The sequence below is a fragment of the Ciconia boyciana genome, chromosome 9 (genome assembly GCF_034638445.1).
Source record: "Ciconia boyciana chromosome 9, ASM3463844v1, whole genome shotgun sequence".
Classification (NCBI taxonomy): domain Eukaryota; kingdom Metazoa; phylum Chordata; class Aves; order Ciconiiformes; family Ciconiidae; genus Ciconia; species Ciconia boyciana.
Genome location: NC_132942.1, coordinates 33,135,389 through 33,154,149, shown reverse-complemented (window position 1 = coordinate 33,154,149; position 18,761 = coordinate 33,135,389). Strand labels below are relative to the sequence as shown.

General features: G+C 44.1%; 1 protein-coding gene across 1 annotated transcript in view; it reads right to left on the bottom strand.

The window, feature by feature from the left end:
- The window catches only part of ZNF536 (zinc finger protein 536), a 188,637-nt gene that overhangs the window by 97,591 nt on the left and 72,285 nt on the right, over positions 1-18,761 (bottom strand). The window lies entirely within an intron of this gene.

The following is an 18,761-nucleotide window of genomic DNA, read 5'->3' as shown; positions in this document are numbered from 1 at the left end:
ACTCTCTTTGAAGCCTATCAGTCAACTCCCCAATCAGTTACATTACTTTAACATTACTGGGTGCCGTATTTGCAATTCCTACAGGATTCTCCCATCCCTGTTTATGCAAGTCTCTCCTGCCCATCTAGACTGCTCGTTAGAAAACACATCCGTTCACAGGACAACTTCCAAGTCCCAAGCAGCCGTGGCACAGCCTGGTACTCTCAGCAGCATGGACTTTGAAGACGGCGCTTTGAAACAAGAAGTTTGGAAGCACCAGATGATCTAGTCTGCTAATGAATGAGATCATCATAACGAGAATCTTGTCTGCAAATGAATAAGCTGGGTGTACGAGATGGGCAGGAGCAGCCAACGAGCATTTTCTGGGTTTCTGAAGAGATGGGGAAGGCTTTGAAGCATTTAGCAGTAGATTTTCCTGCTCTCTGGCAGAAACATGGTCAGATGTATGGTGTACAAACAACACAGTACCTGCCATTTCAAAATATGCCTGCATACCCTAAGGATCTTAGTTACCAATATTCAGACTTATGCCTTACATAGTTACAAATCTAATTTTGGTATTAGCTTTCAAGTTAGCACATCTATATTTGCATTGCTTACTGGGCTCTTCTGCCATCCATACCACCACATACAATCCTAAATTTGAAATGTATACATGGACCTGTCTTTGCCATTGGAGCAGAGAGGTTCCTTCCCTCTACAATATATGGTACAAAAAAAAAAAATCCTTACATGAGACAACTAGGAAAGAGCAAGCCACCCCTCTCCTGAAACGTGCATATTGCTTACATACCAACTGTTTGTTTTTCTGACACCTAAATGACTTATTCAGTAAGTTGTTATTGAAATGTATTTATGCTCATCAAGATAAATCTCCACTCATAACACCTGAAACTTTGCTGCCTATTAGAGAATTTCAGAACTTTATTCATGTGTACTCTGCAGACATAACACTGACCCTGTTAATGCACCTACTGCCAGCTAAGCTTACATAATACAAGGAGTTATGTTTTCCAGGGAAAAGCCCATTAAAGGCAAAAGAAATTGCCTGTCTGCATTTGCATCCACTGTTATGGAAGAGTACAAGATGGAAAACATAGACTTAAGGCAGATGCAGAAGTACTGTTATTAAAGGTGTACATATAGCGAGCACCATCCCACACTCTTAGTCCTGTGACCACTATATCCTGCTATACAATAACATGCTATTTCCTATTCAAAGTAATTACTGATGAGGGAAAATGCTGAATTTTTAATGGTGCCCACTGTAGGCAGCAGAACGCTCTAAATGAGAAATAATAAGAGATATATCTGCCTACAGACTTTGCTTAAGAAAATTAAATGGGGCAAATAAAGTACGTAAACATAAAGTTTGCAGAAAATGCAGATGAAATTCCTTGTCCGAAATAGACGAGTGTGGACTGAGTGAAGTTTTTCCTCAAAGGAACAATCTTCTACTCATTCCACATGCTATCGTCACGAGTGGAGGAAGTTCTCCTCCATCAGCAGCCACCTCTGTTTGATAGACAGATCTCCCGGTTTCCTGCTCCAGGAGATGTCTGCTGGACAATCAGCAACACCAAGAAAGTAAAGGTGCGCTGGAATAAAGACCAAGGACAGAACAGAGTCTCCCTGCGAGTCTGGGCTCTTCAGAAGGTGAGAGAAATGGTTAAGGACAGCTCCCTGCAAGAGACAGAGTTTTGCTGTCAGTATTTTTCCACTTCTCCTGGCTGATGTACAACAGCAGTTCAGCCTGCTCAGTAGCTGTTATGCCGCAGCATGCCTCATAACATACCCTAATCCTTTCAAGTACTGTCAGTACCAGCTATGGATTCAGTAAAGTGCAAGCTGGGGGAAAGGAGCAAAGCAGTCTAGTTTTCCTTTTTTTGTTCAAGTTTCTTCCTAGGAGTACACAGGAATTAGAAGTGGCCCCTTTTTTCTCGTACACACAGGTGCTCGTTACTAATTACTACGGTTGAGACTGTGACCTGAGAACTGAACTGCAGCGAGCGCTGGAATCTCAACTCTTGTTCTCCCAGGTTGCGCTACTGGTCCTGGAAGTGGGGAAGGCACAGTTCAGCATTTCTCAGGCAGAATGAGCAAACTGTTTCAGGCTTTATTTTATACAATCTATTGCTCTTCAATTTCTGAGGTCAGTTCCAGAAGTTGGCTGTTACTGTAGGTCAAAACCAGAAATTATGATCAAAGAAGAGATGTGCGATTCTCTATGCAGAGGGAAGAGGCGTTTGGGAGGGCAGGTACCACACTGGCATGGACGCAGCCGCTTGAGGAAGCTCCCATAGCATCACTGCCCAGCACCCACCACCCTGGGGAGAACCTGCCCCAAAGCTCACACCCAAAAAAGCCTACTGCAGTTGGAAGTAGGGGCTCTGCTTGGCATCCCCTGGAGGCACCATGGCTCCCAGGGGTGCAGCCACCTCAGAAGGGCATAAATTACTCTGCTACGAGGGACCATTCCCAATTTAGGGTGCCGGTGGGCAGCACAGAAGCGAAGCCCTCTGGGATGCCCACCTGCCCACCGCCTCCTCCGGCAGCAGGGCCTGGTGTCTGTCCTCCGGCAGCTGTGGTGTCTGCCTGGTTTAAAGCCTTTTAGCACTTCATAAAGCAGCCCTTAGCAGGCCACAAAGTTTACTCATTTCCATATGAGTTGTAAACAGCAGAATGGGAAAGTCTATGCTTTACAGAGGGAAGAGGAAAGGTTTCACATGCTTCTTCAGAAGGCCATGGCTGAAAGGGGAGAGAGGGTCTCCTCCGGCGGTCGCAGCTCCGCGGTGGGCTGAAAAGCGGAGGAGGTATGAAACCTGGCCAGCACCAAACTTCATTCACAGCAAACCGTGTGAAGCAGATGATAAACCATCTAATTTTATCTACGTACAGGGATAGGCTAGAACAAAAATACCTGCTACTTCCAATAATCTACTGATATACCCAGTTAATAAAATCATGAATACTAACAATTATTATTAATAACAAATGAAGGAACCTCCACAAAGGCTGAGATTAAAACACGATGCAGAAAACACGATACAACTGACCAGAGGAAGGTCAGAGCACTAGCAATTACAGACTGCTTAGACAAAACATCTTTATCCAATGATTTATATTTTTATGAATCAACCAAACCCACTTCTAGTTGTGCGTTAAATGAGATTAAGATTACTATTACCGTGGAAAGTTGAAGAATTTCGTTCAGCACTATCTCAGCATACAGTGACACAGAATACAACTCAGAATATGAGAACTGGGAATGTCTGGTGTTGTAAAAATATGATTGAACTGTGGCTGGCAAGATCTCAATGCTTAATGGGATATCAGTGTACTGCAGGAATACCAGCATATGGTATTCCATATTCTTGATCTATGTAAGAGTTGCCTCTTGGTATCCACAGACCTCAGACTAGGTTTGCACTCTTTTACATCATCGTAACCATTAAAAACATTATAACTAAAATGTGAGAATGGTGTGCACCTGACTTTATCATGTGGTGTCATGCTAATATACCATGTTAATGAGCTATACTAGGAATATTGAAAATGCAATAGCATCTTAATGCAATATTGATAAAAGACTGACATTCCTACTCATTCTGTCTCACTTGCAACAGCGCCTGGCAAATTATAGCTGTATTTCCATGATCATAAACTTAGGGGAAACATGTTCAGGGTCTGTCAACAGTTGAAAATAGTATTTGCCATACATTTGTGTCTATCTTCTTCATAAACTGTTTAATGCACTGTATTTTGCAGCACAGTTTATATTTCACGTGACCAATATATGAAACCCTTTCTGCGTAATGCGAGATCATGTAATAGCTATAGTAAACAAAATGTGCAATAATATTTATATACATCTGCTTTATATATAGGGTATCAGTATGTACGTTCATACGCACAAGATTCAGTCATGTGTACATATCGTAGTGCAACATTAACTCTTAAAAGGCTTGAAATAACTTCCCTTTTTTTGTTTTTGTTTGCGGAAATGGAGTTACGCGAAGCTTGCCAGCCCCTCTCACAAGGAAAGTGGGAAGGAGAGGCAACCAGGCTTTTAACAATGCTACAGTGAATACCCGAGTATTTGCACTATTCTGAGTATAGCTCTATCAGCATAGTACGAGCATGATAATATACGTACAAACGTACAGCCCATTTCAGCCATCAGTTTATCAAAGTTCTATTTGCTTTATAAATAAAACACTATGAGAAATTATTCCATATGATTAGGAGGCAAATTCAGCCTCTGTGTAATTCAAAAGACTTTAAAGGATTGTTCCAGAGAAGAATTTGGTCCTCCAAATCTAATGTATTCAAGAAGGAGTTTCGAGAAAAACCGATTTTTTTTAACAAGAGTTTTACAGATGTCTGCTAAAACCTTAATAGAAGCTTTGAGCCAGAGACTCCTATAATTCAACCCCTGAACTTTTGAACAACAATTTTATTTAGAAAGTTGATTTATTCATAAGTAAATAGGATACAGTGTGGATGAAGTACAAGGGATCAGGAGGCAGTTATTAGATTTATAAGTACAAAAGCCTCACTGTTGCAGACAGTGGAGGCTCAGCAGTTACTGTACCTTTCAAAACTAATATGTAACCATATCTGTTTTAAAAGAGTGATTCATATTACTCCGAATGCATGAGAAACTCTTTCTCATCCCCACCACAGGAAACTTGAGTCTGATTTTAATGAGCTTCAATTGGAATGTGGCCTTTGAAAAGTAGTGCATTTGAAAAGATGGAACATTAAATTTTGTAATGATGTAAAACATCTTCAATTTTTGACAGGACAATGGTGCTTATTGTGCTTTATGGGCCCAGTGGTGATTCAAAGGTCACTTTGTATATGACTCCACAGACAGGGGCAGCAGTGAATGAAAATTAGGTTACATGTGATCAGCTTTATTATTAATCAGATGAAAATGGATTTTTAACATTTTTCTAATGAGCAACAGAGAAAGAAGAAAATACCATGAATAAAACTACAAGAAGGAACAGCAAGACTGAAATGCACGATGTGCATAACCAAACTAATGTGTATTAAATCTGAAATCCTTAAATACTGTCTCAAGAAATAAAATGCAGCTGCATATTTTTGTGTCATAAATATATAGAAAACTGCTGAAATACCTACTGTAATTTACTGTCTCTGTCCTTTGTTTATAACTAACTAATGAACTGATTTCTTCGTACAGTATATTATAGCAGTACCAGATAGCACTGCTATGGTTAAGGTTGTGTCAACGTTTCCATTATAAATCCTGTTTTTCAGGGGTTTATAACTCAGCTGTAAAAATGCAGCCCAGGCTAAAACTTGGCGTACAAGGTCTCTGCCGGGAAGCACATTTATTTTACAAATTTCCCCAAAATGTCTCTTGGAATATTGTGGTATTACATGAATGTGAATTACACAAATACTGTAGAAGTTTACTAGTAGGACTCCGCACTTATTTAACTTTAGAAACAGGTTTCATTTAAAAAAAAAAACCAAACCCAAAACAACAAAAAAAGCATGCACCTTTATAAAATGACAGGCTAACACACCTTTGCTCTGGAAAGAGAAAAAAATTAACAATATTTTTTAAATCCTTTGAAACATCGCTCCTAAGCGGAGTACTGCTTTTTCATGCTCTGGAATATTTTCATGCTAAATAAAACATAGTGCTACAGAATTAGATTGTTGAACGTTTACTGTTAGATCCACACGCTGCAAATGAACTTGCATTAAACCTCACATTAATAAAGCGCTTGATCACAAGAAGCCTGTGTGTCTAGCTCTGTGTTTGGCTCAGCCAAATGCCATTTGGCTATCAAAGTCCTGTTTTGATTAGCAACTAGTGCCAAGAAGCGGGGAGAGGAGTGGCTTGCAGAAACGAGAAACGCTTCTTTTTGCGGTTAATCACCGAAAGAGGAGCAGAAAAAAACCACAGAGCAACGATGGCTGAGAAGCAAATCCAAAATCAGCCCTTCTGACAACAAAACGTACCGCAGGTCCCCATCTTGCCAGTCAGCGGGACTGCCAGGCACTGCTGTGGAAAGCTCCCGGCCAGGGCTGGGGCTCTCTCATCTGAAGCACCCTAATTTTCAACTTTGGAGGAACGCCGTCATTAACATGCCTCAAAGGAACAGTGGAGAAAGAATGCGACAGCCAAGTTACAACAGCAAAAAGCACCGGTCAGCATAAGTGATGGTGTTATACGAGAGGCTGGGAGTATTGTCTATCTTTCAAACAGATTTACTGGGATATGAACGGGTGAGTGGAGGGGGGGCAGCCATCGGCAGGGTAAAGAGCACTGCATTCTCCCTCCCTGCTCCCTTACACAGCATACGCTCCCAGGCTTGGCATGGGGAGAGCGGACGCGTCCTCCTGTCCCGTTTGTGTGCCTGGGCCCCGCCTGACCCAAGGTTTCCAACACCAGGCTTTCTGAAAGCACCCCATGAGTCTGTACAAGGATGTCTGCTGCATCCCAAGCAGAGCTGCTATCCCCACCCACACGGCATTAGAATATGGAGAAGATGCTAGTCAACTTTTTTCATGTCACTCCCTCCATCTAAAACCTTACTTCTGCGGGTAGGCTGTAAACCAGAGAAGAGGAGCGATGGCAGAGGTGTAGCAGAACGCGGGCAGCGCTGGCTGCGGGCTGCTCCAAGCACAAAGCCAGGGTGCCCCAAAAACCACTGCAGCACAACAGCCGCCATCCTGGACCAAGGATCACGACCGCAGCAGCTCCAGGCACCGTGCAGCAGCTCCCTCCCAGAGCCGCTTCTTTCTGATGAACGCCTGAACCTGCAGGGAGAGTTTCTTGCACAAGCTTTCCCACTTCCCTGTGCGTCCACACAAGAGCAACCACAGCCTTGGCCTAAGGCTGCTGAAACAAAACCACTCGAGCTCCAGCACAATTGCATTGTCATGGATATTCCAGTCAGAAGTGCATGAGAGAAAAATCACTTAGGCACATTCAGGACTGTTTAAACAATAAAAAGAAGAGAAGACTGCAAGAACAAATGTGCTGTAGCTTACACTGAGTCATGTGTCACCCCTCCAGAGCTATGAGTAGGTCCTTCCCCCGGCACCACGAGCCTGTGCTGCGACAGAGGGATGGTCTATTGCAGCTGCAGAGTGGTGCTGCCCACGTAAAAAGCAAGTTCCCAGCAGAAGCAGGAACGTTTGGCCGACTGGTGGCTGAAGACACAGCAGCGGCCAACCAGAAAGACAGACCAAATGTTATTGACAGCAGAGGGTTTGAGGGGAAACCACAGAAATTCCCTGCGTCAAGGCTGCGTGGCAATATTGCTACTCGCCACAAAGCCCAGAAAGGGGCTGCACGAGGCTCCTGGCTCTCCAGCCCCACCAGGCTCAGAAAGAAGAAGGTTTCAGCAAGGTCTTACTGTGGTTCCAAGGTGCTTCTTGCCCTCCTGCAAAGAGAGTGCTGTGGCAGTGAGCTGCACCCCGGTTTAATCAAGGGAGAGACGAAAGCAGCAGGACCGGGTGCCAGGTTAATGATGCACGGCTGCTCCAGTGGTGCTTCGTTAGCCTCTCACCCCTTCGCTCCAGCGATGGGCCAGGGAGCCTTATCCAAACAGACTTTTACATGGGATATTTTCCTGCTTTCTGGTTTATTTCTGGGGGAAGATACATGGATAATTAATTTTCCATGTATTTTACCTGAGTTTGTGATCCTGCTCCCAAGGAGGGCAGGGACTACTGAAGCCTGTTGCTATGCTTTGAAAGGGAAGAGGAGGGAAGCAATCTAAAATACATATTCTGTTAAATAAGGATGCAAAATGGACCTTTGATCACTCTATGGGTCAATTCCTGATGACTGTTTATTCCACTGGCAGTGGCCTCTATGACTATCCCAGGCTGCAATATTAATGTATGTTTCTTTAAGAAAATACATAGCATTTGCAGTAAAATATAGAGGATATGCCGTAGTATTTTTGATTATTAAGCTAAATAGCCATGTAAAATGAGTATAGCATATTGGCACCGATTCCTGCTGCACTGAGGCTCCTTTGTGAAATTTGTTAATTAGTTCTCCCCCTCACCCCAAACTTCACTTGAATAAATTTGTGGTTAGCACAAGTATGAAGAATTTTGCTTTTCTTGGCTAATTTTTTCTCTCTTCCCCCCTTTTCAAAGGAAACTTCACCCATCTATTGGGATAGCAGTGTTCATTTTGGATAAAGATGACTGGCTAAAGAAGAAACATTAACACAAATATATTTTGCGTAGCAAAAAAGCTGCCCATACTTTCTCTGAAAGTAACTGTCCATCACAGCATAAGGTGAATAAATAGATTCTGCAGACTGTTACAAGCTTGTTAATTCTTTAATAAATTAGCCATGAAAAAGTGTTAATTAACTAGTAAAAATGTTTAGGGATCCTTTGAGAAAAAAAATCATAAGCACTGGAAAAGTGTATACTTAGCGATATGTAAAAAATACAGGTTTTTAACTCGATTTCCAAGACTTTTACAACAAAGTGCAGAGAAAGACAGATGAAATTATGTTCTGACTACATACACTGAATAAGCCCAATGGGAACCTCTGTATATAGTTATCAGTGGCACTGAAATCTGCTTAGGAAAGCAACAAGTCTTTTGTTCTGTTGACAACAGTTATTACAATTAATTCATTTTGTGATTGGTATTTGCACTGAGTGACAAGGTGTTATTTTACCTCAGTAAAAGTTAAAATGGTAATACCTACATGCGAAATAACACTGAGTTTGCTATCACTCAATAAAAGAAAAGCCTCTCTTCAGAAATGCCTGCTCAGCCACCACTCCTGCAAACCTGAAATATTAGCATCAGACTTCTCCCTCTCCTCCTTTCCCAGATTTTTTTTTTCTCTCCTAAAAGTTTCTTTGGGGGGAAAAAAGAAAAAACAGTTGTCTATTTTATGATAAAAGACAGGCTAAAACGTAAGTGAACACAGCAAAAGGCCTCCGAACGCTTAGCTGCATGCTGGGGCAAGATCCCTGCTGTAGGTACAGGCTACCTGCCCAGGGGTGCCATTGCCGGGGCAGGACACGGTGTCCTCCGGGCTGAGCCCCACCAGCCGGACTGCAGCAGGGGCTGGCACAGGCAGGGAGCGGAGCTTGGGGCTGGCAGGCCGGCAGCATCCCCTTTATAGGGGTAGGAGAGAGGCAAGCCCAACCACGAGCACAGTGCCAGGATGCTCTCCGTGCCACGCTGCCATGGGAGCGGTAAGAAGGAGAGCCCTTCACCCCGGAGGCTGCAGTCCTCGGGCTGGTGGGATGCTGTCTGCCCACCCCCAGCGCGGCACACAACAGCAAGACTCGCTGCGGTCCCGCTCCTTGCGGGGACACAGGAGGCATCAAGCCCTGAGCAGCCCCAGGCGGGAAGAGGAGGGTCTCCTGCCGCTCCAGGCAAGGCAAGGTGCCAGGCAGATGCTGGTGCTGCGCGAGCCATGGAGCTCAAAGCAACGGCTACGAGTTACAGGGCTACTTCAGATGCTGCTGAGACCTGCCTGTCTCACGTGCCACAAGGAAAGACCTGTGCAGAGGCTGAGAGACCCCGAAAGCTGGGGAGCTGCACCGTACCACTGGAGAAGCTGAGACCAACCACAGTTTCCAATTTCAGACCCAGTGCAGCCACACCTGGATCCGGCCCCCCTCTATGAAGCAGCTCTACAGGTCTGTGCATGGAGGGGGCCCCTCGGCCAGCTGGCAGACCCACCGCTGCCCGTTTTTAGCAAAAGAAAGACAAAACAAGGAGAGAGGAGTGTTAGATGACATAAATTTTACCTTTTGTAGCAGGACCCAGCAAACCACGGAAAGTTTGCAGCGCTAGCAAATGGCAAATAACCCATTAGCTATGGATAGTTCAGCACGTCTCTACTTTTATTATAAGTTAGCCTCACTAAACCATTGACTTAACAGAGAATCATTATAAATCCCCATTTTGAATTTTTTTATTAGCAGTATTTATCACCTTCTCAAAATCAATCCTATATTTTTAAATTAAAACAAATGACTACTTGTACTGCAATCAATATTAGTACATTTCCCTTTTTTAAAAGGAGAAAAAATGGAATACAAAGAAATGTCCTTCTTTGGCTGCATCAATCCAATTTCAATATAATTCAATATTTAATAAATATAATCCTCCGTGTCTGTGCAGGGAAACATCATAAAAAATGCAAAAGGTTTCCTGGTCTCCAATAACTTGCATGAAACAAAGTGTTTCCTTATTCCTTCCATAAATACTGCAGTCTTATGCTACTGGTTTTTTCTTCCTGTGTATTAGGAAGAGTTTGCTCTGATTATGTATAAGACAGGAGGTTTACATATTTCATGATTAAAAATCCAAAATGCTACCTACCATCTCCAAAAAATTACCATCTTTATCTCTTTGTACTTCTTTGGCTTGTTGTTTTTGAAAGGGCAAAAAAGAAAAACCTTATATAATACCTAATTTGTACATCTGCGGTTTCCCTCTGACTTGTGTAGGCACCATATGTTTTTAATTATCATAATAGCCTTAAAGAACCTGTTCAGTGGGAAACACATATGATCCTTTTATTACTGGTTTGTAATTTAAACAGTTTTAACAGAAAAGGTCTGGCTATAAGGGACCAAGAGGCACAAAGGTCTAAAAACCCTGTTATTGACCTCTGAAAGCATGAGTTCAGATCCCACCCACCGAGGTGGGACCCGGCTCTCCTGCCTCTGACAGAGGTAATCGGTCGCATGTGAAATGGCTCTTCGGGACCTTAAAAGACATAATCTCCAATCTCAAATGACTCGACGTTTCAGTCAGCGGCTGACACAATGAAACCGGGGTCTATAAACATTATCGCGCACCCGATCTGCTCTTTCTTCTCCCTGGCGAAAGCTCGCAGAGCGATGGTGCCGTAGGAGAAGCCCTATGAACGCCAGAAGCCCAGAATTTCAGCAATTCTCATTAGTTGTTGCCCTTTCAAATTCCCGGTTTTGTCCTTTATGCAAATGCGAGACTGGTGAGCATGCCAGTCTCCCAGCCACGGGAAACAGTCAGATATTCGGAGGTAGGAATTAAATTTAACAAGTTCAATTCACTCCTGATTCTGGACATCTAAACACATAATCAGTCTGATAATGTTATTAATTATCATTCAAGCAACAACCTTTGACACTGGCATGCTCCCACAACCTCCCTACTCCAATAACTCAAACAGAAAATCGTTGGCATGAAAACCCACAGTCTTATGAACAGAAATTGCAAATAAGCAGGCACTGAACATACAACTGGGAGTGAGCAAAATCCCCCTTTTCAGAGAGAAAGCAGAGGCTCACACAATAGCTCAGTCACTTGACCCAAAATGAAATTCTGCACAACTTCGTCCCCAAACAGATAATTTACACCCCAAACAAAGAACTGTGGGGAGAAGAGGGTGGGGAAGGGAGCCTAGCTAAAATTACACTGAGGCTGGAAGTCGTTATGGCTCCATCTCAGGAGATGGATGGTGTCCTCATTAGAACGAAGCTTTATTTAGACGGACGGACAGAATCCTTATTAGAACATTAGGCTGAAAAGTTTAAATGTCAGGAAATACAAAATTAAGATTTTGCAAATAAATGCTGACTTGGAGGAAAAATCTTAGCGGTCCCCGTACAGCGCCTACTGGAAACACTCAGGAAAAATGAAATCACTCAGGAATGACAACCCCCTCTGTCAATCTAGCCCTTCAGGGATGTTCTTGGAAAACTCAATTTCACAAAAAACAGAGGAGATCCCTTTTCTTGGGCAGAGTGGTTTCCACTCGTGATCTGATTCTATCGGCTGCATCCCTGGCTGCACACTGAGCCCAGAGGGAAGGGAGGACTCAGGAGCTGCCTCCTCCCACCACCGGTTTCGGGGGGAGCCCACACGGAGGAGGACATGCTGATGTTGGAAACCCATTTCCAGCTGCACGGCCTTGCTTCTGGAATGAGCGCGTGAGCAGTGTCTCACGTTCATAGGGAACCTCAAGGAGGAGAGGGATGCAATGCCCCAAAGACTCCAAATGAGCCATTCCCTGCCCTTCCCTGTCTCACTCCCCGTCCCCAGACCCTCTGCTTTCTCTGGGGAAACTCAGGTATTTTGCAGTGATGGAAAGACAGCTTAATTATCTTGCATACAAAAAAGACGGTCATTGTTTTCCATTTTACCTGAAAGCTAATGGATCTTGGGATACCAGACGTGGATGCTCAAAATCCCCTCTGGAGCCTTTCTGGTGATTTGTCGTCTCTTGGTTGCCTTTGGTGCACACTGGTCTCTGCCGAGGTAATATGTGAGCTATTGCACACTAAAAGCAGATTTTTGAGAGAGGAAGTGTGCACACGCACACGTACACCCACACCCACCCAGACACCCTCCACCCCCTTGTCCTGCACCTTGCTCGCAGGTCCCACTCCAAAGTGCAGTGACCTGAGGAAAAGCTTCTCATCTCACAGGCTTCAGCGGTTCGGGTAGAAAAGGCAAGGCAGGATTTGCTCCTGAGAGAGGCACAGCACTGCAGAGCTCTGCACGGCACGGTCCTTGTCCTCTCATCCCAGGGTCACGGGAAAGACCTGCGGCTGCTGCTGTTCCCTGCGCTTTGCTGAAGCAGACGCAGGCGGCCGGTGGGACGGACATGCCGATGGAGGCAGCCGTCTCCGCTGGCCTCACCAGAGCTCCCTATTCTTCCTGGGCGCAGCGATTCCCACGTGGCACAGGGTCACCCACCTGCATGTCATGGGCTTGTCCCCTTTGCCAGGCTCTAGGCCTCCACACTGAACTTTCTACTTGGGCCAGAAGGGGTTGCTTATGGAAATAGCGTTTCTGCTGGGATTAAACAAATTTTAAAGAAAATTCTTGCATTTGATCTTCTACATAAATAAAGATTTTTCTCTTTGGGTTTTTGTGGGGTTTTTTTTCAGTATGAATGCAGTGAAAATCTAGTTTTCCTTTCCCACAGCTTCACCCACAAAATCATCAGGATGAAGTTTTCTGATGAAACAGAAGTGCTCAGTGTTTAACGTGCAGCACGGGGAGGATGGCAGGGAACACCACGCATTGCAATCGCACAAGCAGAGGACGATAACTCAGCAGGCAAGCCCTACTCCCGCACAGACATGTTTGTGTACCTCTCACACCACCTTCCAAGCAACTGACTCTGCCAGCCACCACCAAAGGAGGGAGCACCAACACACCCCACCAGAATGTATCTCCTTGCCTTTGGAAAGACACACAGGATCCATCCATCTGCTGAATTAATGTCCACCACCACCAAGTAAAGTCAGCCTGGGGACCCTTCATGTTATAGGTCTCAAGCAAAGTGCTTCCACCTTGTCCTCTTCTCCCATACACGTACAAACACAATTCTACCTTAAGAGAAATCCCAGTTCTGGGCCTGAGAAAACTCTTTCTATTTAAGGATCCTCCTTTCACGGTAAGGATCCTCCAAATTTCCAAAAAGTGGATAACAACAATACCACTGTGATCCCATCTGTACACAGTAATGGCACTGTAATGCACAGAGCATAAAACACCAAATTCCCACAGACAGCATCTGTCTTACTACAAACAATGGACCATTATCTTGTAAATAATTCTGATTAAGCTGCAGCATTTTCCCCAAACAAACAGTAGGGGAGCAGAGGGTGAGGATTTTTCTAGTGGGAGTGCGGGTTTTTCCCTTCCCCAGCACTGACACTCATTTTTTTATTCAACTGATTGGCCCCCTCCCCTCCCCGCTCTGTCCCCCATGGCTTGGTTTTCATCTTCGGACCTTATCCAGCTGTCAATCATTTTGGCAACTAAAGAGGGAGCCGTCATGTTAATGGGATTCCCACCTCTATCCTTTGGGAAAGCTTTTCTAGTTTGTTGGGTTTTTTTTTCTTTTTCACCCCAACATACAGTTATATAATGATTAGTGAATACACCCATAAACCCTCCTGTTATTAAATAGTTCTCATGTTAGGGGGATGGAAAAACCGGCCACACCACTGGGTGTGTGTTGGTGCCTGTCAGACTTTGGGGATGTCTGGTTGTGCCGGTGATGCGTCTTGGTGCGTTTGGCATCTGGGCGAACGTGGCATGGGAGCAGACTTTGCTGGGCAAAAGCTGTCACCCTCTTCAAACGCGCAGCAGAAAGAGCAGAGCCCTCAGCTGCCCGTGGTGGGGAGCAGGGCTGGGGGCTCACCAGCCCATGCCAGCGGGCTACCTGCACCACAGCAGCAGCACGCTGGTGCTCCTCCGCACTCCACCTGGCAGGCTAAACCAGCAACAGGTTTACCAGGAAGATTTGAAAGGATTTAAAAGAAAACCAAGCGCACAGACTGGAACAGGGCTAGCTGTGCAAAGGGACAAGTGAAACAAGACACAATTAGGGCTAACGTGGTCCTTTCTCCTAAGGTCCACAAACTGATCTATGTGGCAGCTGTGAACTGAGGAGAGCCCCTGAGAAGTCCTGAATTTCATCTTTAACCTGTTCATTTCAGTGCACAAACCTTTTCTTATATGTCTCTTGATAAATGTCACATCTCTATATGGCTGAAGTGTTGGTTTTCCTTCCCTGCATCCTCTTAACTTGCCTTATTATACATGTGAGCTCTTCCGGATTAAACGCACTTCCTGGCTTGAATAAAAAAATAATAGAAAGTAAAGCAGCAAGGACTAATCTAGGATTGTAACGCTGAAAAGCAGGCAATAAATATTTTAACTTACAAGTAGCGAACTGAAGTCACTGCCATTCAATTAAAAACCACACAACAGCCAGTTCAGACACCAGATCAGCAAGGGTGAGCAGGAACGTCGGGACCTGCCGAGCACTGCGGGGACCAAACACTGGGCATCACGCTGACGCTGAAAAGGAGGGGACAAACCACGGCAGACAGCGTGGCAGGTCCTCGGTCCTGACAAGGGCCTGCTCGCACAGGCACAGGACAGGAGGACCCGCAGGCTGGTGGTAGGCTGGGGGTCAAGCAACCCACCAGACACACTGCTGAGCCATCGCCTGCCTCAGGTGCCAGGGCTGCACGGCTCCCCAACACGGCTGGGGCTGGCGTGCTGCGGCGATGGGCAAAAACCGGTGGCTCAACCCAGCTGGCACTCCGAAGAGCCCCGAGGTCAAAATTCATGGATTTGGTGGAAAGGCATTAGGGCCAAAATACGGCAAAGCTCCTGCAGGTGCAGAGGGCCCCGGAGGGCCGGCCGCTTGGTGCCGGTAGGGGCTGAGGCTGAAGGCAGGTTTCAGCACCGGGTTCGCCGCACGGTGCTGCTCAGGAAGTCAGGCTCATGAACGCTGCTGGGATATAGAAGGGATATACACACTCAACACATATTTTAAATGTGTGTTTATTTTCTTCAATAAATTTTTATAGCTTACTGTAGTTATATCAGAGAAGGAAGCATTTATACACTGAGGACTTATATAATGTTCTTCATCTTCAAAGTGCTTTACAAACATTAATTAATTCATTTATCCTCACAGCACTCCTACCAGGGAGATAAGTACTATTATTTTCCATTTCACAATGGAGAATCCAAAGCGGAAAACTTTTTTTTTTCCACGGTCAGTGAGTGAATCACAGGTAGACCTGCAGGAGCGGAGAGGACTGCCAGCTTCTGAACGTGAGCTCCCCTCCCCAAATCTTATTTAAGAGACTCATGTTCTGCCAGAGTCATGGCACATATCGGGATATGCCTTGGGTTTTTCCTTCAGTAAGAGATAATTAAGGAACAATTCCCTCTCTGATCCCCAGCATGCCATGCTATTTGCTACCCCACTGTTGCTCTGCGAGCGGAACAATGGCTGTTCTATGCAGGGAACGGCGCTACAGACGCCCTGCATCAGAGGAGATTGGCTTAAAGAAACTTGCTGGCCTGCGTCTTGCTCCATGGACAATGGGGCGGGCCAGGCGGCTTGGGTGCGAATGCCTGACATGGGGGCGGCTTCAGAAACACCTGTTTGTAAATGGCAATGCTCCGGGCATGGGCATCTGTTAGGTGAAGTCACTCGCATCCAGCATACCTATCTAGAGATTTCACGTAGTAGGAAAAATTTGTGTGGTTTCTGGTATTTGGTCTCAATCCTAAGTGTATTCCTTTTACATTCACGTGGGAGGGATGCATAGTGCTCCTAGTTCACCTCTGTGGTGCTGCTGTAAATAAACCTCTTTCCTGTCTGCTCCTTGCCAGCAAATGTGCGGCTGCTTCCAATGGCAATAACAGTTGCTGTGAGCTTGAAAGGCTCAATTTCAAGGCATCTCAAAAAATAAAATTGTGACTGGGTCTTCTAAGGAAGTGTTCAGATCAGAGAACTTAAATCAACATTGGGGACGACTAACTGGGAAAAAAATCCTAATTGTATAAGTCTGAGAAAGACATGCTTCACCTGTTATAATCCTTGTTAGTGAAGACCTTACCCACCCTGGGTTTTGTCCCACTAGTTTATGTTTTGACAATAATAAAAATGCACAAAACCCCAAACCTTCTAGGTAATTTCCTAGCTTGGAAAAGATACGTTCATTAGCAAAATAAACTGCCAAGTTAAGCCATGGCATACTGCAGAAGACATGACCACGTCCTACTGGGGAAAGGCCCGTACCTAGACGTTGCTTTGGAACAACCAGAACAATTGTTTAGTGAGAAATGTTTTTTGCATATGACTCATCAACCCTTGAAAACAGGATTTCTTATATAATACAAGTGCTGACACAGCCTTCACTTGAGTGGTGTGACTGCAGCTGTATAATTACAACTTTAGATTTGATGTTATGGACCTTAGGTTACGCCGTTCAGACAAATGCTCCATTGTATTACAGAGATATTTTTTCCTTAGTCATATTGCCCACAGGACAATAAGGACTACATTCACAGCTCACTGCATAGAAGTTTAGGCATGTAACAGCCAGCGGTATTACACAAGATGAGATTATACCCGATGGGGGTTAAATGGATTCATAATTGCCACTTTTTCTTGTCTTTTTTTTTCCTTTGCTCCTAGTTGATACTTTTTTGGAAGTGCTCTCCAAATAAAAGGAAGAACAATCTCACACTGAGTCTGGATAAATGTTACAGTTGTCTCACAAATGCTGTATTATTTCTAGCCCTTCCAAAATAATATAATTGTCCTACTGCTGAACTACAGATTTTTCTCAGTATGACACAGAACACTAAAATGTCAGGTCCTGACTCATGGTGTTTTGGTGGCATAAATAAAAAGTACCAATATGCTATTCAAAACTGACAGCATTAATGAAGATGTGACACTGGGAGCCCTAGTCATGTTTTCCTTTAGGTTCCATTGCGTACTCAGCGGTGCACCGAACAACAGGCCAGCTCTTATGGGTGCCATCCTGGAAACACTTACCATAGACCTGAGTGATACTACTGGGGCTGATGCGACTGGTTGCTCGTTATCCTATGCTTGCTTTATCTTGGGTGAATGGTACGCGGGTCTGAGGAGGGAGGCTAGTATCAGGATGCTAATCGCACGTTCTTTCCATAGGAAACAAAAAGGAGAGTTCAGTGCTATCTGCAGTATTGAAGACTGTGACTTAATGTAAGGCTAGGCAAGATTAACCAAGAAAGATCACTCACGGGCTGTATGCTCCTGGTATTTCTCTGCTGGGATAGACAGCGTATACCCATTACTCACTAAGGCTATATTTCCAGCTGCAGGACTGGACCCAAATATGTAGCTCACCCTGGCCAAGCACCCAGGCACTAATACTTACACACTCAATCCATCCCGCATTACTCATTTTTAACGCAGTGGCCTCCACAAGAATTTCTGCTGGATTTTAATAGTGACAGAGGAGAAACAGGTCCCTCATTCCCAAGATATTTTCTGTGACAGAGTAAACAAGTCTAATGTCCCCGCTTTTATACCTGCCTAACCATACATGGCATCGTTCTAACAACAAACCACTCCTTCCTTAGAAGACTGCATTTTTAATAAATATCCTTTACAAGGCCAACAAGTAGCTTTGCAGAGTTTGCCTCTCAAAGCACCGAACAACTGTGGATTGCATGAGCGGTCTTTGGTCTACCAAAAGGTACAACAGTTTCTCAGAGAGTTTTCTTGAATGAATTAACAAAACGACTCAAAACTGCACTAATGGTTAACAGCTTTTTTTTTATTAGCAACACTGAGATAAGTTATTGAAGCATTTTAGTATTGTTTTACATTCCATTCAGAAGTGACCTAACTTGTAACTCCATATACATTTAAAGATATAGTTTGACACTTATTCAGAAAGCAACAATTATTAAAACTTACATACCTTCATTACCAGGAAACCTTAATATATTTTCTAATTACTTCCAACAATACTCTATTCCAAAGCACATGATAACCCACTAGAAGTTTACACATTTCACTTCAATCACAGGTTTTAAATTGTGGATGTCAGAGTGCCGTTCATTGAATTTTACTGTCTTTCTTGGTTAATATTGGAAAACCTGGCACAATATATTAAGCTAGAAATATTGCTTAAAGAATATGAAAAAAGATAACTACAGTATTTTTTCCTGCTAAAGCATTACAAAATACAGGACCATTAAAAACTCAAATAGAAATGACAATAAATAACCTTAAAAATGTTAAGAGAATTTTCACTCATACTAAAGTCCATTCCCTAAGCTTGCCAAACACATAAATAACAGAACATATTCAGGACCTCTATTTTTGTACTATTATGATGGTTTGTTATATATTGTGGATGTATTGTGTATACATATATTAATGCTTACACTTAAGGTATATATT